Source organism: Ailuropoda melanoleuca, chromosome 3, assembly GCF_002007445.2.
Source record: "Ailuropoda melanoleuca isolate Jingjing chromosome 3, ASM200744v2, whole genome shotgun sequence".
Classification (NCBI taxonomy): domain Eukaryota; kingdom Metazoa; phylum Chordata; class Mammalia; order Carnivora; family Ursidae; genus Ailuropoda; species Ailuropoda melanoleuca.
The window spans coordinates 116933023-116956980 of NC_048220.1; the positions used below are offsets into that span (position 1 = coordinate 116933023).

General features: G+C 39.6%; 1 protein-coding gene and 1 long non-coding RNA gene across 10 annotated transcripts in view; one reads left to right on the forward strand and one right to left on the reverse strand.

Annotated features, from left to right (window-relative positions):
* Positions 1-20081, reverse strand: part of LOC105235545 — a 204137-nt gene extending 184056 nt beyond the window's left edge. For 7 of the 8 annotated variants that reach the window (XR_004624306.1, XR_004624304.1, XR_004624305.1 and 4 more), the window contains exons 1-2: positions 19962-20081; positions 18197-18332 (exon numbers count right to left, since the gene is read on the reverse strand). This is a non-coding gene — a long non-coding RNA (uncharacterized LOC105235545). The remainder of the gene's footprint in view (positions 1-18196; positions 18333-19961) is intronic. The other variant, XR_004624303.1, reaches the window with a different exon arrangement.
* Positions 1-23958, forward strand: part of FYB1 (FYN binding protein 1) — a 152817-nt gene that overhangs the window by 6872 nt on the left and 121987 nt on the right. The window lies entirely within an intron of this gene.

Sequence of the window (23958 nt, forward strand, 5' to 3'; positions counted from 1 at the left end):
GTGACAATCCAGTTTTAAGCCAAGGATGAGAGGTTCAAATACTAGGAGATCTCTTTCATCCACATGTCAAGACATGTAGGAGGAAATGAGAGCCACCTCTTGGAGCACATTTTGGCATACATTAAACGTGTGACACCCTTGTCCTTAAAGTAAGTGGGTGTAGGATTCCAGCTCTTGATTTTTAACTTCAATATCACTTCCCTAATTCTCCAAGTTGGATTCCATCTGTCCTTTCTGTCCTCTCATGTCATTCTCTTTTGAAAATATTATGGTACAAGGGCACCTGAGTGACTCAATAGGTTAAGAGTCTACCTTTGGCTCAGGTCATGATCCCAGGGTCCTGGGAGCAAGCCCCACATCCAGCTCCCTGCTCAGTGGGGAGTCTGCTTCTCCCTCAGCCTCTGCACCCCCCCCTCATGCTCTCTCTCTCTCTCTATCTCTGTCATCCCCTGGTACTTTCTCCCAAATAAAAAAAATAAATTCTTTAAAAAATTTTTAATAAAATAAAATAATATGGTATGAAAAAAATATTCTGGTATATTACAAAACAAATAAATTCTCACATACCACCCAGATTTCACACGTATTACCATTTTGTCATAATATTGCCATTTTGCCATCTTTTCAAAAAACATGAAAAAGACAAAGCTGAAGTTCTCTTTTTGCCCTTCCCAGTTCCATGCCTCTCCCTCCAACAGCAGGAGGACACCTGCTCTAAAAGCAGCATCTTGCCTACCCGGCCATGTTCTTATGTTTTTATTTCATCTGCCTGTGTCTATAAAATAACATATGGTATTGTTTTTTCTGCTTTGATTTCTGCAAATGCCTTTTTTCACCCTACATTGGTATGTCTTCAAGACATATCCATTTGGACACACACAGGTCTGGTTCAATTTATTGACTTGTTATGTAATTATATTGCAATTTGTTCACCTATTCTCCCAACATTTAATTTATTGCCATTATTTTCCATTTCAAACAGTCCTAGAATGAATGTGTTTCTACATAGGGCATGGGCACCTTCAAGTTTGCTGAATGTTAGCAAGTGGTTCTTTGAAGTCATCGTGACAATTTCCCTCTCACCATCCTGTGGGTCGGTTGCCATTTCTTTCCATCAACCCTAATACCAGTATCGTCAGGTATTCTGACGAATTCTGAGAATTTGTTACATGTAAAATCCCACTTCATTGTTGTTTTAATTTTCCTTGATTACCACGAAGATGGAACATGTTTTCTTAAGTTTATTGACCATTCAGGCAACCTCTTTTGTAAATCCTTTTCATGTAGTGTGTCCATTTTCTTATAGATCATCTTTTCAAGTTGATTTATAGAAATTCCTTATTCAATTCTAGGCATTCATCCTGGGTCGATTATGTGCATTGTGAATTTTATGTTCCCTGGCTTCTTTTTTTTACTTCATTTTTTTTGGTGTCTCTTTTTTATAGAGAGGTTTGAAATCGTAACACTAACAAATTTAAAAATAGGCCTTTTATCATCTCTGTTTTTGACATCCTTTTAAAGAAGTTATTCCCTACCCCCAAATATTAAAGCTGTTTCCTAACCTTTCATTTTTCACTCAAACTTTTAAAGTTTGATTTTCATGTTTAGGTCTTAATTTTTTTTATAATTTTTATTTTGTTATATTAGTCACCGTACAGTACATCCCCAGTTTTTGATGCAATATTCCATGATTCATTATTTGAGTATAACACCCAGTGCACCATGCAATATGTGCCCTCCTTAATACCCATCACCAGCCTATCCCAATCCCCCACCCCCCACCCCTCTGAAGCCCTCAGTTTGTTTCCCAGAGTCCACATCATCAAGATTTTATTTATACTTGTGATATGAGGTAGTCATCAAATATATTCCCATGTGGATAACCAATTTAGTACTACTTATTTTCATCTATTCTTTTCTCCTACCACTTTCTAATGCCTCCTTGGTCATATGTCCATTTCCCATATATACATGACTCAGTTTCTAGGCTCCCAATTCTGTCATATTGGACAATATGTTTCATAAGACTCCATGTTTGTTTCTTACGTCTTACTCATCTGCTCTAGATTCATATATCCTTTTACCCAAGTACATATGCTCTGCCTACTGTCTAGCAATTTCTACAGTTCTTTATTAAGATTTCCATTATTGTTCTCCCAAACAAAAGGCCCTAAATACAGTGTAATTGCCCACTGAACACAACCCTCCAACCCTATTTGTAGTTCTTAAAACTTCTCCTTGGAAGACATTATATCATTTTCACTCACATTTAATTGACCAAAATAAGTCACACATGGTCTCACCTCAGCTAAAAGGACAGACACGTAGGAATGTACAATTGTCATGCATTTGGGGTAATGGCAGAGATTGGGGGCCCATTTGGAAAAAGAGTAATATATACTACAATGTATATTGGTTTATATTGGTCTTTGTGTGACTGAAAAATGTCTTCATTTTTACTTCATTCTTAAATGATAGTTTACCCGTGTATATTCTAAAGTGATAGTTACTTTCCCTCAGCACTTTAAAGACTCACTGCACTGGCTTCTGACTCCGGTTATTGTTGGAGTACGTGCACCGTCAAATCTGTCACTCTCTGTAGGTGAAATTCTGTCATTCCCTTTAAGATGTTTCTTTATGTTTCTGTTTTGCAGCTTTACTATATTTCATAGAGATGTGAATTTATTTTAATTTATCCTGCTTGGTACTGAGAGTATCAGNTGTGGATAACCAATTTAGTACTACTTATTTTCATCTATTCTTTTCTCCTACCACTTTCTAATGCCTCCTTGGTCATATGTCCATTTCCCATATATACATGACTCAGTTTCTAGGCTCCCAATTCTGTCATATTGGACAATATGTTTCATAAGACTCCATGTTTGTTTCTTACGTCTTACTCATCTGCTCTAGATTCATATATCCTTTTACCCAAGTACATATGCTCTGCCTACTGTCTAGCAATTTCTACAGTTCTTTATTAAGATTTCCATTATTGTTCTCCCAAACAAAAGGCCCTAAATACAGTGTAATTGCCCACTGAACACAACCCTCCAACCCTATTTGTAGTTCTTAAAACTTCTCCTTGGAAGACATTATATCATTTTCACTCACATTTAATTGACCAAAATAAGTCACACATGGTCTCACCTCAGCTAAAAGGACAGACACGTAGGAATGTACAATTGTCATGCATTTGGGGTAATGGCAGAGATTGGGGGCCCATTTGGAAAAAGAGTAATATATACTACAATGTATATTGGTTTATATTGGTCTTTGTGTGACTGAAAAATGTCTTCATTTTTACTTCATTCTTAAATGATAGCTTACCCGTGTATATTCTAAAGTGATAGTTACTTTCCCTCAGCACTTTAAAGACTCACTGCACTGGCTTCTGACTCCGGTTATTGTTGGAGTACGTGCACCGTCAAATCTGTCACTCTCTGTAGGTGAAATTCTGTCATTCCCTTTAAGATGTTTCTTTATGTTTCTGTTTTGCAGCTTTACTATACTTCATAGAGATGTGAATTTATTTTAATTTATCCTGCTTGGTACTGAGAGTATCACGTTTAAGAGGAGGCTACAACATTTTTATAAAGAGCCAAATAGTAAATATTTTAGGGGCCCCTGGGTGGCTCAGGTGTTAAGTGTCTGCCTTTGGCTCAGGGCGTGGTCCCAGAATCCTGGGATCGAGCCCCACATCAGGCTCCTCTACTGGGAGCCTGCTTCTTCCTCTCCCACTCCCCCTGCTTGTGTTTCCTCTCTTGCTGGCTGTCTCTGTCTCTGTCAAATAAATAAATAAAATCTTTTTTTTAAAAAAAGTAAATAGTTTAGGCTTTGCAGTCCCTATGACCTCTGTTACAACCATTCAGCTCTACCACTGTAGCAGGAAAGCATCCATAGACAATGCATAAACAAATGGGTATGGCTGTGCTTCAGTAAAACTTTATTTATAAAACATGGCAGGCTGAATTTGGCCCACAGTCTATAGTTGCCTGATTTAAAGCCTAATGACTTTTTTTCAATTTTGCAAAATTCTTAGCTACAATTTCCTCAAAACTATTACTTTACCATTTTATCCTTCCTACTTTCTTTGTCTAGGGTCCCTATTAGATAAAAATCTCATGCTGTTCTCCATGCTTTTAATTACTCTTCCAAATTTTTTTAACCCTGTGTCTCTCTGTGATGAATTCTAAATCAGTTCATCAACTTCATCTTTCAATCCACCAAGTTTTTCTTCATTGTGTCCAGGGTGACCAATTTTCTCAGTTTGCCCAGCACTTCCACAGTTTTAGCACTAAAGTCCTATGTCCCAGAAACAACTTAGTCCCAGACAGACCAGGATAGTTGTTCACCCTACTCATGCCCTATCCAGGTTTTATCCCATATACTGAATTTTTGTTTCAATGATTAAGTTTTTATTTCCAATTTCCAATAGTTGTTTTCACCTGTTTTTACTTACTATCTGCCTATTTGTTTCACGTGTTCGTATATTCTCCTATGGATATCATTCGTATATTTGTTTCTTGATGTCTCCTGAATCTGGAAAGTCATTTTCAGATTGCTCTATCATTTTAACTGAAGGTAAATCCATCTTTTAATTATTAATTTTGTTAGGTCTTTATTTCCTTTAATAGTTTCCTTTCCATATTTTGGAATTTTGTGTTGTAGACCCATTTTGGAAAGGTTTTTTTGGTTGACTGGCTCATTTTTTCATCCTAAGTGCCTTCTCTAGTGCTGCGCTCCTCTCTACTACTTCTTCTTGAGGACCCCAGCCCAGAAGCAGCTCTACGTTGACAGCTGCGGGATCAGGCTTACTGTCATACTGCACATTTAATGTACTCATTACTAAGTCAGTTGGCAGCTTGGCCCGGGTCCTGGCTCTGGGACCGTGTCTAGCCCAGGCTTTCTCAATTGCAGCACTTTTGGGCTTTGTGAGATATTTAGCATCATCTCTGGTCTCCACCTACTGGATGTCAGTAGTACCCCTGCCCCCTTGTCGTGACAACATACAAAGCATTTCCTGATATTACAAAATGCCCCTGCCAGGATCTATTACTCAATTAAAATCATCCCCAGTTAAGAACTGCTGGTCTATCCTAAGGAAGTCCTTAGTGGCAGATCATTTGGTCTCTTTCCATGAAGCTAGGATGGGGGTGGGGGAAGGGTATCTGTCCTTGCCCTTGGCTTCAAAGAGTGACCCTAGTTCAGGTTTTCAGGTGACTCTACAGGGGCTGAACTAACAAATGCTTTCATAACCTAAACCAACAGCCCAACTCACCTGCCCACTAGTCTCACTCACAGCCATGTGTTTCTGTTCTGTTTCTGATACAGAAAGGTGTACTTTTAAATTTTCTCATTTTATATTCTGCCTTTCTCTACTTGACATATGGTTAGGGCAGTGAAAGAGCCACAAAACTTTATTTTATTGACCAGAAGTTGATTCCTCTTCTTTATCTCTTTTCCCTCACTTCCCTTTAACTTCGTATCTTTCTTTTTCCCTTTCCCCCTTCATCCTTGATCAGTGGTATAGGGCAAACCGACAAAGTGGAGGAAATGTGTCATCATCAGGGTTGATGAGCTACTGGGAGTGTCCAGTGTCCAGTGTCTCCCGGGGCTCCACCACCCCCCTTTACTCCTATCCCAGCCTATTAAGACAGTGGTTCTCTAAGTGTGCTTCTTAAACCAGCAGCATCAACATTACCTGGGAACTTAATAGAAATTCTTGGGTTCTACCCAAGTCTGACCAAACAAGTTTTAGGAGTGGGACCCGGCCCCTTGTGTGTTAGCAAGACCTCCAGGGGATTCTGATGCATACTTTGCATCAGAGTTTGAGGTCCCCTGCACTAAGACTTTAGCTAAAGAGGTTTGAACCAGTGGTTCCCAGCCTGGTTGCACGTTGGAATCACCTGTTAAACTTTAAATTACACCGTTATGTGATTCAGCTCAGGTGGGGCTCAGGTCCCTTTATCTTTTAAACTCACCCAAATGATTCAAATATCCAGTCCAAGTTTGCATTAGTAATTCATATCCTGCTCACCCATTTTGATGATCACTTATGCCAACTCTTACCCAGTATTTCAGGAATTCTCCACGGAAATGAGTAAACTTTTAGTGAACAAAATTTAAAATAAATCTCATCTGGAGGTTGACTTCCTGGGTTTGAATCTCAGAGTTGCCCATTACCAGCTATGTGACTTTGAACAATTTATCCACTCTGTGCCTCAGTTTCCCCATGTGTAAAAAGGGATGAATAACTTTACCTATCTACTAGGGTTGTTGCAAGAATTACATTGGTTTATCTATGAATGTCTTCAGATTAATGCCTGTCACACAATAAAAGCTACACAAAATTTCTCTGAAATATTTATTTTGTAAGTAAAGCATGCAAAGCACCTTCAAAATAAACTTACGTCAAAATAAGTGAGAAGGAAAATTTTAAAAATCATTTATAGAATGTTTCTCTTTATTTTTTTCATATTGAATCCTCTTCTTTAGAAGACCCATTTTTCCCCAAAATGTTATATGCTCTCTAAAAAGAGTGATTCAATAAAAATTAACTTCTTTCATTAACATTTTTAAAATTTTACTATGTTTTCTAAACATCAGCTAGTGGAATTTGTAAAACCAGAGCTTAGAATCACTGTCCTATCCTCAGATTTGAGCTTCACAAACTGATAAGCCAACAATAAATTCAACCCTTATGTAAATCCTGGCAGAGGTCAAAAGAAGTGGAAATTGAAATAAACATCTGCTGAATTTGATCTTTGAGCTGAAAGCATTTGTGTGAAATATAGTGAAAGCATTTTAATAAGGTAGATATTTGGGATGTTTAACTTAAATGAATACATTTTGTTGTGTGAATGTCTGGACATAGTCCAAAGAACTACCAGCAATTTTATCATTACAGCTTTGAAAGACAAGTAGTTGAGTTTACTTTATCACATGAGGACATTCACCCGAAAGAAACTAATTCTGTCACGTGTACCCACAACTGCATGAGACAGCATTTCAGGACTGGGTGGAGTTTTTTTTTAATAGCAGAACATAGCTACCCCGACACAATAGGGCTGAGATACATACTGTTTAAATTAGTTACCTAGGGTGTGGGGGAGCGAGGGAATTTCCAAACTATCTGTTGTTAATTATCAAGCACACAAAGAGAAGACTGTGAAGGTGGAATTGTTGTAACTTGGGATTTCTGAGCAAAGTCCACCTGTAGCTGCGGAGTCTACAGAGCTTAGGTGGCTTCAGTTCTCAGCAGGTGTAAAAGCTAGCCAACTTCNAAGAGAAGACTGTGAAGGTGGAATTGTTGTAACTTGGGATTTCTGAGCAAAGTTCACCTGTAGCTGCGGAGTCTACAGAGCTTAGGTGGCTTCAGTTCTCAGCAGGTGTAAAAGCTAGCCAACTTCAGCAAGCATTGATTGAATTTGACAAGCAGGTCATGCAGAGAGGGAGGAAATTCTAGAAAGTAGCCAGCGCAACAGTGTCTTAATGATTAATTAGGCAAGAAAACCCAGATATAACTTCCTATGTCTTGACACGTCTACATCCCTATTTGCTCACCCTTCTTCCCTTCCACATGATAAATCCTCCTATTTAACTTGTAAGCCATACACATCGAAGATAAAAGAAAAGAAGAATAGAGGGGAGGAGAGGAGAGGAGAGGAGATAAAAAAGAAAAAAGAAAGAAAAAGAAATCTGCCAGGACATTCCTAAGAAATGATGGTATACCTACTCTTTTAGCAGCGAGAACACTGGCTCCTCTCCTCCTTCAGTGTTCATTACAGACAGGCAGTCAGTCCAGACACGAGGGAATATTGCTCTCTTGGACAAGCAACTTGCAAAAACTAGACGCATAGTACTTCTCTGCATTTGGAGTATCTACTCTACTGTTTCCGTTGTTAAGGTCTGCACTGAACTGAGCAGCTACGGATCCTGCATTTATAAATACTTTAAGAGAAGGATTCGGTTTAACAGCGTACTATTTTAATTATTCTAGTAAATTTGCCCTAGACCCACGGAGAAGACTAAAGCGAAATGATAGTTACAATAAATGGCTCTTGGAACCATTAGGCTGATGCTAGAAGGTTGCCCCAACTGAAAATTCTGTTTCCTCAAGCTCTCTGGGTAGCTTTGTTTCTCCTTGCTGCCTCCCCACACGGAAGCTTGGTCAGCCTCCATTACCAGACCCATTTGATTTCTTATATGAGATACCCATTGTTTTATGTTACCTGCTTGGTTCCTGGAAACATTGGAATTGGCGACCCCAGATTAGATAGTTTCCCTTTCTGTCTTTAATATTTTACGAGTTGAACAAATTACATCGTTCTAGATATATAGAAAGAGTCAGGATAAGGTTTGGTAAACTTTTCCTTCTGGGTAGGCAACTGATTTTGGACATGTTTGGATTGGAAACAGTGTCTAGGTATAAGAAACGAGATCAGATTTAAGTGCATAACAGGCTACTGGGGTTTCTGAACTAGTCTTGAGTTGTATGGGGGTGCAGGGGTGGGGAAGGTTATTAAAATTTAGTATTAAGTAGGGTATTGGTTTCTGCAACTTCCTCTGAAATGAATCAAAAAACAAAGGTGAACGGCTATGATAAAGCAAGAATGGCAAAATGCTAACAAAGCATCTAGGTCGGGTACGTTGATGTTCACTTTCAACTTCAATTTCAGCTTTTGGATATGCTTGTAATTATTCATAATAAAAAGTGGGGAGGAGAGTTAAGTGTCAGATAGATTGGACAAACAGAGCTGGAAATTTTACTATGATCCTCCACTCCCTGTACTCTTGGCCTGCGCATTTATACAGCCTCCGTTTACCCCCTATATATCAGCACAAAACCCCTTTCCCTCTAAATGTAACTATCTTTATCATTTTCCTCTCTTGTATATATGAGATGTGTGATGATATTTTTTTTTCAAAAAATACAGGAAAATGTAGAGAAAGTAAAAACCCCACCCTGTGAAGAAAGCCTCTGTTAACATTTTAGGAAATATTTTCTCGACATATCACTAGACAGAGTATGAGACTTTTCTTTGCACCCCTTATAGCTGTACTTATGTGACTTCACTTTCAGGTTGGCCAAACCAGCTCCGACACTTCCTTTAATGTATGGCTTCAACCCCTCCCTTCCTTCAAGAAAGTTCTCACTTTTCACCGTCTCCCCACCCTTAATGACCCTTGACTTGCTGTGTCCTGCCTTCAACATTTCTCTCGTCAGTGCCTTGAAATGTTCATCCAGCACCTCTGACGTTCCAGTGTATCTTCTCCCCAATTAGTTTGCTTTCCACCACACTATCTTGCGTACCCTAAGCCTCATATTTGCTACTGGACTTGTAATGTTGTAAGAGCCTAATTTGATTAAGGCCAAACCATCCTTCTAACTTAATAAATAACGACACAATTTGGAACCAAATTCTCATTCTAGATAGAAATGAGGATACCCAGGCCCATCTGTTTCTGTTTAATTATGGAAAACACAGAGATTATAACTGTAACACACAGAATTCTTAGTTCAGAAAATATAAGCTAACCTCAGTTCATGCAGTTTTCACCTGGACTCTGTCACTGCTTCTTCCCACGGGTTCACAATGAGTGATTGGCAGTCTCTGAAGGGCAGGGAACATTCTGGGCTCTCCACACAGGTTTTGGCAATGTTAAGGGACATTTTTATTTTGTGGGACTAGAACTAGGTTTTTGTTCTTTAAAAAGTAGAAAGAAGTATTCACACTAATATTTGAGAGGTATCTTTATGTGCTTCAAGGCGTTTTTATGAGTTCTTTCTTGCACTGTAAATTTTATAAGCGGTTTCCTGATTTTTTTTAAAGATTTATTTATTTATTTATTTGAGAGAGAGGGAGAGCATGAGTGGGAGGGACAGAGGGAGATTGAAAGATAAAATCTTAAGCAGACTCCGAGATGCGTGCAGAGCCCTACACGGGGCTCTACTCCATGACCCTGAGGTCACAACCTCAGCCTCAGGGTGGTGAGATCTAGCCCCATGTCATGCTCCACACCCTGCTTAAGATTCTCTCTCCCTCTCCCTTTGTTCTTCCTTCCCCCACCACAAAAAAACTTTTAAAAATTTAAAAAATTAAAAATAAAAACCAGCGCCTTTTTGGATAAATACTATAGTCGTCCTTTGCTGATTTTCCTTCTTATCTCTACAGTCCATTGGAATTTATTCTGACACATGGAAAGAAGTAAATGTGAAGTTAAAATAATATCTGTTTAATATTTTCTTTCCTTATTTTTGTTATTTTTAGATCAGCATACATTATGGCTCTCTTTTGAGCCATCTATATTTTATTTTTGTATTATTATACATTCACAATTACTATTTTACAATATATTCTAATAGCGAATAGGGCTAGTCTCCCCCATCCCTTCCATCATTGCTCTTCTTTTTCACGCTATCCATTGATGTCCTTACCCATATATATTTTCTAAACAAAGTTTACAAATTTATTAAGTTCTCTAAAAATTCCAGTTGTGATTCTGATCACCATTCTTTCAGTATCAAAGACTAAAAGTAAAAAGACTAGTATATAGTCTGCAGTTTTCCTTTTTCGCATTGCTCTGTATAGAGTTCAATTTACTGTTGCACTGGAGAGATGTCTCCGCCTACTCTAGTAACCTGCTTGTTCTCGGGTGGGCTCTTTACTCCAAGGCTTAGTCCGGCCGAGGAGTAGAGAGCAGCTCATACAGGGAAGAAAGTCATCTCCTAGTAAAATTGTAGTGGCTAAAGCTGGCTAACCTAGCAAGCCAGTCACTGGGAAGGAAAGCATTCCTTACTTTATTTTTGTTGTTATTTCTGTGTTATTCTCACGTAACTTCATTCTTCTCTTAAAGTGGCTATAGAGGTAAAATTAAGGTGCTCAGAAATGTGTGTTCCTCAGACTTATATTAAGCAATTCCTTTAAGAACAAATTCTAATTCTTAATATCTTACTCTTGGGGCACCTGGGTGGCTCAGAAGTTAAGCATCTGCCTTGGGCTCAGGATGTGATCCCCGCGTTCTGGGATCGAGCCCCACATCAGGCTCTTCCACTGGGAGCCTGCTTCTTCCTCTCCCACTCCCCCTGCTTGTGTTCCCTCTCTCACTGGCTGTCTCTCTCTCTGTCAAATAAATAAATAAAATCTTAAAAAAAAAAAAAGAATTACTCTTGAAAACCATGAGCGTGCTTTAGTCAGTTTTTCCATGTTTTAAGACAAAATTTTACACAGTGAATCACTCAAAAGTTTGAGCGAGATATATTCATCTATTAGGCATGTAAAATATTTTCCTAATATAAACTTCTTAAAAGGTGGCTATAAATCATTATTTGAAACTCTTCCACTGAAGGAATGACTAACCCATTAAATTGCGAAATGGAACACTCCCAAATCACATGATTCTATCTTTTTTTTTTTTTAAAGATTTTATTTATTTATTTGACAGAGATAGAGACAGCCAGCGAGAGAGGGAACACAAGCAGGGGGAGTGGGAGAGGAAGAAGCAGGCTCCTAGCAGAGGAGCCTGATGTGGGGCTCGATCCCACAACGCCGGGATCACGCCCTGAGCCGAAGGCAGACGTTTAACCGCTGTGCCACCCAGGCGCCCCACATGATTCTATCTTAAAGCTGTTATTACTTAGTTTCTTTATTAAGGTGGCTTCAGGATAAAACATTTATGTTTCAAGAATGCTCATTACATAAAATTCTAGGGTCCCTTGTCATAAGTCCACCATTTTGTTTTCATATACCCTAAAATCAGAATTCCATGTCATTTTAAGAGGTTATCTAGCAACTTTCCAACCCTCACAGAATGAAATTCCCCATGAAGTTTGCGCAGAGATCACCTCAAGGGTGACCAGACAAGATCTCACCTGTCCTTCCACCCCCAGATAAAGTGATTGCTGGACTATGTCATTTACAAGGTGAGATCCAAGGAGCCAAATTATCTTCTTGCTTTTAAGTAATCCTAATACTTAACACCAAAAGAAAAACCAAGACCATGAAAGATCATAGCTATCACCTCACTTAATCATATTCCAGAAAGGGCAATTTCAGACACTTCGGTGGTGATGTTTTTGTTCTGTTTTAGGAAGTCTATTCTGAATAACTTCTCAAAAATGCCTCCTAGTTGCCAGTCTATGGAATTGTTTTACTCTTCTTAATAACATTTGAAAGTCTTCCTTTGATTCTTGCCTTGTTCTCCTCTCTATGCCTGTAACAATTCCTTCTCAGCTCCCTTTGAACTTACGCATTTCATTTGGTAATACTCAAGGTCCCAATCTTTGCCTTCCTCTCACTCTGCCTGGGTATTTTCTGTCACTCTCAAGGCTTCAATCACTACCCCTCTGCTGATGACTCACATGTCTAGCAGCTCAAATGCCACCTGACCCGAACTGAAGTCATCATCCTTCTCAAAACCTGTTCTTCCTTCTATATTCTATAACCCAGTGAGTGCAACCACTGACTCTCCATTCACCCAAACCTTATTCGTCTCTGTCATGTAATATCTCTCCACTGCCGCCAGGGCCCAGCCACCCAGCTTAAAAGCACATACATGTTCTCTCCTCTCTAACTATATCTAACAGGCTACATTCACAACTCAGGCCCTTATCCTCTTTGACTAGAAGATCATACTCTTGCAACTCACATTCCTTAAATTCGTCATTACTCCGCTACTAGAATGGTCTTTCTAAAGCATATATCTAATTCTGCAACTTTCCAGCTTCAACCCCTTCAGGTGGCTCCTAGTGGCCTAGCAGAGGGCTCAGCAAACCATGGTCTGTGGCCAAATCCAGCCCATTGCCAGTTTCCACAAATCAAGTGTTCCTGGAACACAGCCACACCTGCTCATTTCCTCTGGTTGAGGAAATGGTTGATCTCAGGCTACAGCACAGAGCTGTATAGTTTCAGAAAAGACTATGTGGCCCCAAACCCAAAAATGTGATCTGATCCTTTACAGAAAACGTTTGCTGATGCCTGGCCTAATGGATATGGTCTGAACTCTGTGGTATGACATGTCCTTTCAGTGCAACCTCTACGTCCAGGCTTAGCTCTTGCCACACACACACCCTTAAACCTTATACTCTAGCAGTTCTTGTCTGCCTGCAGTTTCCCAGCACAGTCCGACAGAAATTTCCATGAGGACGGAGCCGTCTTATGCCTGGGCTGTCTCATGCAACAGCCATTAGCCCCATGTGGCAGTGAAAATGTGGCTAGTACAACTGCATAACTGAATTTCCAATTTTATCTGATTTTAATTAACATAAATTTAATTAACATACATGTCTAATTGCATTTTGTTTTAATTAACATACATTTAAACTTAAATAGCCACATGTGAGCTATGACATTGGACAGTGCAGCCCTAGACTGTGTCACCAACAGTATCTCTCTGTTCCTTCAAGGGGAGTGTTTTAAATGTTTAGAATACCCTGTCCACCTGGGGAACATTGATATTTCAACTGTCAACTTAAGGGTCACCCTTTCTAAGGAGGCTTTTCAAACTCCCAAGTCCATGACTCCCCCAGAAGACCTGGGCATGCTTCTTTCAGTGTTTTCCCTGTGTCATCCTATTACCAGAAAACTTCTATTTCACCCCAACCAGAATAGCAGTTCCTGAATGCAGATCTCTGTTCGATTTGTTTCTGCTTTAAAAGCTCCTAACCCAGTGCCTGCTTAATTAATATTGGTCAAAGAGATTGATCAATGTCACATTCAGAGTTTTTTCAACACGCAAATCATTTTCCTTCATTTCTAGTTCTTTGACAAAAGGAGGATGGGCTCTCACCTGAGTGCTGAGATATCCCAGGAAGCCTTCTCCCTCGCCCCCTTCCCACTAGATGTTGACTTCTCTCTGGAAAAAAAATAACTGATTCCCTTGGCAACCTGATTTTGTTCACACATTTTTAAAGTTCACTTTAATAAAATAGCATCTTTGATACTTAGGGTCAAAAAAGCTACATTCTTCTATAAGTTGTAATGAGGAATCCATGACCACTCTGCCAAACCTACTTGTTTGACCTCTATGAAATTTGTTAAATCTGCTTTTTTTTGAGAACACACTGCTTATTTGTGGCTTATGTAAACCCTTAGCTATGGCAGCTAACTTGCTTTTTATTTAGTTTTAGCAACGTTTAATGTTATCTATTCTAAGGACAATAGAAAATGCTATGATTTGAGTTTTCTACAGATAGGAACCCAGCCTGTTGAACTGTGCATGTAGCAAAAACAAGAATCAACAGCCTTTGAAAGGAGGAGCCAAAAAATATTGATGTCAGTTCTGAGAAAGTTTGAGAAATCTAGCCCAGACAGGTGGATTTCAAAGTCAGCCAAGAATCTAAAAGTACACGTGTTTACAGCGTTCAGAGTATCAAAGCAAAGCTTCCATACACTTCCTTTTTGAAGTTCCAACTTAAATATTGGCAATTTTTAGAAGTTCTTTTTTGCTTGTGTAGAATCAAGGGCACTTTAAGCTAAATTACTCCAAAACGCTTTATGCTTTCTTGAAACCGACATGTTTTAAATAGTTGAGGTTTAAAATCAGATGATTTTGATCCATTTCAAGTGGTTTTTTTCATTGCTCGAATGTCTTATTTATACTCTAATACCTTAACCCTGTCAGATCAAGGAATGTGGAAAAGAAGGATAAGATAATGAATGCCGAGGGCTCTAGGATGTATCTGATCACTTCTCTTTCATCTTCCTACCAAGTAGGCAGTGTTGCCAGTACACACCCCTGGGATCATCTGTCTGGCACATTTGCATGATGGTTGTGAGCAGTGCAGAGCTAATCTGTGTGCCTTTCCAAGTTCTACCTTTTCCTGCCCGCTTTATACCCGCCCCCCCCCCCCCCCCCCCCCCCCCGGTCAAGCTGCTTCATCTCAGTGGCCTAATTTTCCCCTCGTAAAGTAGGGGACAATGGTAGCCTCTCCCTTGTGCATGCGCATGGGTATCAAAGGAGCCAGGGTTTGTGTGGTGCCTACCACAGGAAAGGAGTTCACGGGATGTTTGCTGTTTTACTTCTGTTATTTAAAATGCTTCGACCCTAAGTGAAAATGCGTTTCAACCGTAGTTTAAAACCAAAAGGATTTTAATTCCTTCAAAATGGTTTCAAGGGGCTCAAAAATCTTATTTAAAGATGAAGAATCACCTACTTTCTAACAATGCTTCGAAACATCGATTTCTCTGGGGATATGGAAAAAAGAAAGAACGAAATTTCGTCAGCAAATGTGAATCAGCCTGAGGCTGGGAAAATGAGGACAGCTGTGGAGTTCTTCCCCCTGACTCCTGACCCCCCAGAGCATGGGCAGGGAGCAGGGACCCCCTTAATTAGGAGTAATTTTCCTCTTGTTGCATCTGAGCAACCCAAGAAGTTTGCTTTGACTCCGTCTAGGCTATTGGACCAATTCCCAAAATCTTAGAAGAAAAAATACAGGGGAAAAAAAATACAGGAAAGCTCTCTGAGAAAATACAGGAAAGCACACTCAGAGCTTACAAAAGGAAATGTTGCCAAAGCATCAAACCTTCAAAGGCTTACAAGTTTCAAATTTTCTAAAAGCACAGCATAGGGCTGGCATATACTAGATGTTCAACAAACGTTTGGTGAATGAAGTTTGCTAAAACTCACTGTGGATAGATTTACTGTCACATGTGATAGGCTGAAAAATGGTGAGGTATCAACTATGGACGTATAAAGAAAAATACCTCTAAGTGTACTTTTAGGGTAAGAAATGTCCAAAATAAATGATATTTTAGACAAGTCATATTTTTATTCCTTTATTTGGAGAAATTTTCCTTTTAAAGTGTAGTTCTTACCATTTGGGCCCCTAATCTGGAGACAGGAATCCAGTGTATTGAATTGTGCCAAAACTATGAATTCGTATCCTTTTTATACCTAACAGTCTTGGCATAAGAGCTTAAAGGCTAATAGAATACTTGTCTCCATTTGTAAATACAAGCTACAGTTTTTATCATGTGTCAAAATTAGGTGGAAATAAATTTTTCATACATATGCTATAAAATAATGGGAAGTATTGTCCATTGTGCAGAGCCAAATAAAGATACACGAATGGAAAATCTTTTACATATTTCAAAAATTAGTATCTGGGAACTATAGACCTTTAGGCAAGAGAGTGACCATTTTTGAAAGTCATCCTTTTGGGGAGTATTTAGACCTTAAGACCTACTTTGTGTGTGTGGCATTGTCCCATATTGACGCGATTGTATGAGGTAGGTACTATCACCATCATTATTCCCACCTTCAGATGAGAAAATTGAGGCACGGAGAAGTCACTTGCCCAAACTCTCACACCTAACATTCAAAAGCAGGCAGTCTGGCTCTGAGGTCCAGGCTCAAAACCTCTGTGTCATTTGCCTTGAATGGGATGATGCTTTCTCCATTCTGTTCCTGGCCATGACTCCATCACAGGACTCAGTAACGTGAACATCTTTCTTTTCAGTTCCTATAGATCTCTAGCAGCTTGTTAATACGTAAATGATATTCCCTTGTCTAGATATACCACATGTTGCCTCACCTGTTCCCTACCTGTGGACTTTGAATTTTTACTTTTCCACCGTAAAAGCCACTTTCTTTCTACTCTCAGAACTATTGCTTGTGTGACATCAGAGAGGAACCGTGTGAAAGAGTGCATAAACAGTATCACTTGGAGCTCCCATGGGAGGAAAGGACATTTTCATTTCCCCCCGGAAGGAGTTGGGTGATAGGAGCTCCGTGGGTTTAGGATATCGTTATGGAAAAATTAGCTAATTGTGCCAAGTTACCATTATGCTACAAAAGGGAATTGATAGACAACAGCCCCAAGCTAAACTATAATCACACAATTCTCGTTCTTAGAGAATATAGGCCCGCCGCATTTGCTGGTTTTCATACAAGGAAAATATAGTTCTTTCACTTGGGCTTTAAAAATCTATAATCTCGCTGTTGAGGAGACAGAGTGACGCGCTCCTGGGACAACTCCGAGGTTACAGGCTCTCTGCCACAGGAGCACCTTTCCACCTGCCTCTAAGCTTCACCCCCTATTTTGGAGTTTTCTCATCTTCAGTCCCTGGGTCACCCGTCCAGCACACAAACAGGTACGTTGCTCTGTTTTTTCTGTCTGTATGAGACATGGACAAAACAGAACAGAAGAAAAAAAAACAAACATGTTCCTTCTTTCCTTGGCACAACAGAGTTGCTGCGAAATTTCTAAAACAAACAGAAAACAAACAAAAAACACAGAAGAACTAAACAAAACACCCCTCTCCAAGTCTTACCACATACTCTTCTTGGAAGAAGGACCTATAGTAGCTCTTAAGTCTGTTTACCAAGCTGTGCAAAGCCTATTTGTCCTCATCCTGCCTGAACATCCCGATCCGAAAGCCTCTTCTCTCAGGTGTCCCTTGGAGCAGCTGCCTTTTCCACCCTCTTGACCCAAGGGTCTGTAGGCCCACGTGAGACAGCAGAGAATTCTCCCCTAGAACCCATTCAGAATAACCCACTTAACCAACCATAGCCTTATTCTCACTTCTCTCTCAGAGAACCCTGACAAGTTATGGTCTCCATCCCCTTTACCTCAGTCTCCCAAAATGCACACATCCACACAAACATTGACAAATGCTAACTACCTGCTTAAAGCAGAGATTTATAGGGTTTATGACCATATATCTCACTTTGACTTGGGAAAATATCACAGCTTAGAAGAACCCCCCACCCAGTTCATGCACACACATAGATTTTTTTGTTTAATTGTGGTAGAACAGACACGGGCTTTTTATAATGGATTGTGGATTCTAGGCTTTGTCATTTTTAAGAAAATTGTTGAAATAGATTGAAAAGAAAAACTTGGAGGCATCCTAAGAGAATTGGGATTATTTCAACTGGAGTAAATATAAAGTAATTTTATAGTTTCTGGAATATGAAACAGTGTAAGGAGTTGGAAGGTTCTCAGAAGCATACCCTCTGGAGGACCGAAAAACCTGTGGAGGATACGGCCAGGAGGGAGCCTAATGCAAAATCCCTGGCCTGATAAAACTTCCTTTTGGGCTCTACTGTCTGTTTACAAGAGACCTGTACTTTAAATAACAAATTCTCTGAACAAAAGTTATCAATAGGGGCCCTCCAGCAAAAAGGTGAGCTTAAACTGAAGCAGGATGAATTCAGAGGAACCAAAACAATAAGGTCCTTTCCACTGCACCTGCTTTTCCAATAAGGTAGCTCTCTCACTGGGAAGTGCTCTGGATCACATGCCACATTGTAAACGGCACCCCCTCCGACAGTGCAGGGCGCAACCAACCGAGCTGTCCTTGCTCGTTGGCCTACACGGAGCCACCCTAGAAATGAACAGGAAAAAGGCAATAGTATGGAACACCTCCCCTACTCCCATCCATAACCTCATTTCCCTCCCTTTTTACTACCTCCCGCCACTTTTGGTTTTGAGAAACAAGAGAAAGGGAGATGTCGAAGAGAAGAAGAGGGGAAGGAACAGGAAGGTGGGGGGAACAAGCTGACCTGGGGACATAGAGCTCCAAATCCAGGAAACTAAAGTTTATGTCCCTTTCTACTTTGCCCATCTCCTAGAACCCAAAATCAGGGAGACCCTGGGGCAGTGACACTTTCCTTAGAGTGATCCACTTCTGCCCAAGGCTTCCTAAGCACCCGGGGCTGACCCGACAGGCACTTTGGCATTCTCACACACACCCAGAAATCTTCAGCGGTCTCCACACAACAGAGTGGCTTTCACGTGTTAGGAGGGGAAGTGGTTTGAGAGCTCAGCTATTGGAGGCTAGAGGTAAATAAAACAAAGCCCCACCCTGATACACTCAGCTTTTCGATGGGTTTATTAAGTCCCTCTAAATGATGTTACTTACTTTTGGTTTTTCAGTTATTTTGGATAAGGCAGTAGACACACTTTCTGTTAATTCGATGGAGCTATTGTAGAAACTACGTACAAATACTTAGAGGGCTTGAGGCTTCCTTTTTCTCTCTCCTGGTAGTTCCGTTTTTGACTACAGAGACTTCATTGTTCTCATCTGGCCTTCTCCTCACACAATAGCTGCTCTTTTTTGACCCTTCCTCAGTAGACAGGTGGATTGGCCCACACAAGTATTGCAAACAAATCGATCTTCGCTTAATTAACTATCTGGATGTTTGCCAAGTTACAAGTGACTTCTTTTTTTTTTTTTTTAAGATTTCATTTATTTATTTGACAGAGACAGAGACAGCCAGCGAGAGAGGGAACACAAGCAGGGGGAGTGGGAGAGGAAGAAGCAGGCTCCTAGTGGAGGAGCCTGATGTGGGGCTCGATCCCAGAACACTGGGATCACGCCCTGAGCTGAAGGCAGACGCTTAACAACTGCACCACCCAGGCACCCCTACAAGTGACTTCTTTAGGTGAGGCCCGAAGGAAAGAATGAAAAATTCACCTAACAAAGGGTAAAGCATTCCTTTTCTCTTTCTCAGGCTTCCTTGAAGATTCAGTGTTCTCTTACATACAGCACACAGTTTGATGGCACCAAGTACCTTTGCATTGCTGGGTACACATGATCATTTCTATCTGCTTAGTTTAGGATCAATGAATCATTCTGAATCTTGATTGTATCAGCCCATGTATTAGCCTTCCCACCCATATTTGCATGATTTGTAAATATCACAAAGCTTCTCTGTGAAGATGAAAACAGTTACCAGAGCAGACCAGAGACAAAGGAAGTACAGACAAGTTAATAGCAAAGCATTAATCCACATCCTCTGGGTGGTGTTTTAGCCCAATGCAACTGACTGTCTTCCATTATCAATGTGAGCCATCTCCATCTCTAGGAAACCTCTCCTCTTTGTTCTAATCCTGTCTCCCCAACTACCTGTTCACATGAATATTCTATATTCATAACAAAGAAATATCCAAAACCAAATTGTCCAAACTAGGTCCCTTCCCCACCTATCCCATTTCTATCAGAACCACCCACCTTGTCTTGAAGAAAAAAAGTGTTGTCGTCATTTGAACTCTTGATTCATTTCTTTCGTATATCCAGTCTGGTACTAAGCATCTTAGTTCAGTGATGATCAGAATTTTTCATGTCACTTCCCACACAGGAAATGTTGATATTAGATGGATTGAGTAAACCAAAAAAAAGTTGCTCGTGTTGGGAAGTAATTGCCCGGGGAGGGGTAGGGTGATCCCCACAGCCCCCCTGATGCCATCATGCATCAGAACCTCAACTTGCTTCTAACAGTGGGGCACCTAGGCTGGGAAGCTCAAATGTAATTCATTCTTTCTTCAAATGTCTCGTATATCTGCCCTTTTATTTCCATTCCTGCAGCTACCATTTCACCCAAGGTCACTCTCTCATACTCGAGTTATTATAACATCCTCCTGACTGCTTTCCTTGCCTTTCTTCAGGTTATCTTTGGTGGGGCCTCTGCCTAAACAACTTACTCAGTACTTTTGGCACAAGCCTACAACTTTTTCTCATTACCTATGACAGTCAAACCCAAATTCTTTTGTCAGATTTTCAAAAAAAAAGAAATTATGTGGGCCCATCCTACCCGTTAAACTTATTTCCTGCGATTACCTCCAACAACCTCTATTCAAGTGACATTCGCTTATTCATCGACTGTCACCAACACCATCGAATCTCTTATATTTGTTCTGCTTCCAGAAGATCCGGCGGGTGGTAGTGAGTGGTTGTGACTACTTGAGGAGACTTGTAGTCTTGAGTATGTGACTACGTGTTGGGTCCTATGCCAGCCTTCACAGCAACCTTGCATGTGTGCTAATAGTATTCCAGTTTATAGATAAGAAAGTTTAAACTCAGGTTAAGTAACTTGGCCAAGGAGAAAAATTGATTAAGTGGTGGAGAGCTAAGACTTCAGTTCTCAGCCTGACTTCAAACAGCACACTCTTTCTACTGCCTTCGTCCAATGTGAGCTTAGCTTCCTCTGAACTCACATTTCTTTCCAAACCTCTTATTTGACAATAATTTGCCATCATATGATAATCCTTTGATTGTTCTTTATTGTTCTCTTGCACTGATATGTAGCTATCTGCATTTTTATCTTCATTTGTCCGACTGTGCTGAGAACCTTTGACTGCAAAACCTGTAGCCCCCATAATTCTTCCGTGTTGCTCCATCTCTTATGGATATGACATCACAATTTCTGAATTTTTGCTAAAGAATTGGAGTTCCTCCTCAAGAGATTGGGTTGACGTTAATGATCTTTATTTACTGTATTTGCTTTTACTCTTTTGCCAAAGTTATCAAATACCTTAATTTTTCAATTTATATATTACTATAATCTCAAAAAGCCCCAATGCCTTCTTTAGTCTATGAAAGTCCAGAATGTCCAGCAGATTTTCCAAGACATATTGTCTCTTTAAATTAGAGATCTTGTCCCCAAAATCTTCTAATGGTTGTTTTTAAATCTAATCTTAACTTCAGAGCAAAGTAAGTAGTTTAATCTTCCCATTAACCCAGATTTGAGCCTTAATAGCAATATGAGTAATATCGTTTAATATAAAAGTATCGTTGAAAATCCTATTACATGCTTAGAATTTATGTGGCTGACAGATTTAGAAAGCAATGATTTATTGTGCGGTTCTGATCCTCTGGAACTGTGTTGTCTGATACTATAGCTACTAGTCTCATGTGGTTATTTGAATTTTAACTAATTAAACAAAATTTAAAATTCAGTTTTTCAGTTGTATTAGCCCCCACATTTCAAGTGCCCAATGAGGGAAGATGGTTAATAGCTACCATATTGAACAGCGCAGATATAGAACATTTCTACATCACAAAGAAATCCTATTGGGCATTACTTCTCTAGAAACCCATCAACTGTTTTGTTGAGAAATATATAATATATTTGATGTAAGTGATAGCAACTAATAATATATTAGCTACAAGTTCCTATAAATAAGTAGCTATCTTAAGTTAGGGTTTCATTCATCATTTATTCACTCAGCATAACACCTGGCTCCTAATAAGTGCTCAAAAATGCTTAACATGTGTTTGTGGTCTAAAGATGGCTCTTTACAGATACTCAGTGATCTGGCGTCATAACATCCATTTTTTTAAAGCAAAGATTTAAGCAACAGAAAGAGAAACAAACTATTCTACAAACAAGCAGTCTTCATTTCATGAATTCTGCCAAGATGCTCAATGTAAATCTGTGGCAAATTGTTGACACCCCCTCTGCCCCTGCTTGGACAGCTGTGGCTGACATCTGCATCAAATCAGCCAAGAGTTATTTATTTTCGAAATGTGCACCGACCTGCTTCTAAGCCCAAAGGGTAAAAATGTCACCTTTGTTCGTTTCTCAAGAAAAATATTTTTAAGATCTGCACTGACTGTGAAAGGAAAAGCTGTTCCTTGGGGTGTTATCCGTGATCCCCTCCTCATTTCCGGCTTTCTGGCAGCCCATCACTCCTTCCCCATCCCGCGTTGTCACATGAACAGGAAAGCAATTCCATTGCCCCACAAGTCACAATGGCCTCTCTTCTTCCAAGGAATTTAAATTGATTGTTGAGATTTTGTTTACAAACTGTGTGATTTTGTAATTACCTTAGTATTTCAAGGACTGTGAGCTTCCTGGCACAATACAACTGTTTGTTTCAGTCTTACAATTCCATTACCTAGGACACGGTCCCGTGAAAGACAACCAATAAATACTTTCACGTATATAAATTAACTAAGACTAACAAATGTGTAACCTTGCCTGAAGTTAAGTCTGTTAACTATCAATAATATTTTACTAAAGACACAAATACAATTAAAAACAAAACAATTTTGATGAGTTACCTTTTTCTCAGATTCCTCATAAGCCTATGCAAAATCAGACTGATATTCATAATGATGGGGTAATTATTACGGAACTAGGTAGGAAATTGTGTTAGAGCACCTAGAAATAAGACTGGATGTCATATATTTGGAGTCCACAGGTAGTTTACTTGAAGAATCATCACAAATAGCAGGAAAGCCCGTGTCCCCTGGAAACAAATCTGGCGCAAATAACCAGGAGAAGGGCTAGAGCTTCTCAGTGTGGTCTGAAGACCCTGGGGAATCACTGAACCCTTTTAAGGGAATCCACAAGGTCAAAACTATCTACATAATAATACTATGATGTTATTTGCCCTTTTCGTTCTCATTCTCTCATGAATGTTCAGTAGAATATTCTAGAGACTACATAATTATCTGGAAAGGTTTTTAGGATATTCTTCCCTTTCCAACTACATATCTGTGTGAGATCATATCTTTATTATCTTCAACCAAAACAGTATGTCACAACAGACCAAAAGCAGACCAAACATGAGAATACAGCTGGTTTCTATTGTACCATACATTAAAGACATTTGAAAAAAATGTAAAACAGTGCTATGCCTCTCACTAAATTTTTTGTTTTGGAAACCATATTTTTTATGAAAGTGTTATTCATGTTAATATATAATGATTTATTACTGTTATTTTAAATGAACGAGTAAATAAATGAATTGTCTCAATACCCACATTATCACGAGCTCTTTGAGGTCCTCCAACAATTTTTAAGTGTGCAAAGTGGTCTTGAAACCAAAAAGTTTGAGAACCACTGCTCTAGACTATGGTGGGTACCAATATAAGACACATAGGCCCCCAGACAATGATTAACTCAAGAAGAGAAAGATCAAATGGAACCCTGTTTTTAAGCTGGCCAAACTCTACTAAAGATGCTGACCATGGTTCTTCATCCAATCAACTAAATTATCCACAGCTTTTTGGAGGCTACATCGAAGTTTTCCTTTACTCTCTTCTCATAAACCAAACCATTCATTTGCCCAGCCAAATATTTGCTAGCTCTTTCCAGTTGCATACAAATTGTTTTGCTTCATAAAATATTTACTCTAAAATGCTTCACTTACAATGGTTTGAAATGAGGATTCAATTTTACTTTAAAGAGATGGTTGTGTCTGCCGGCAGCCTGGGCTGAGAT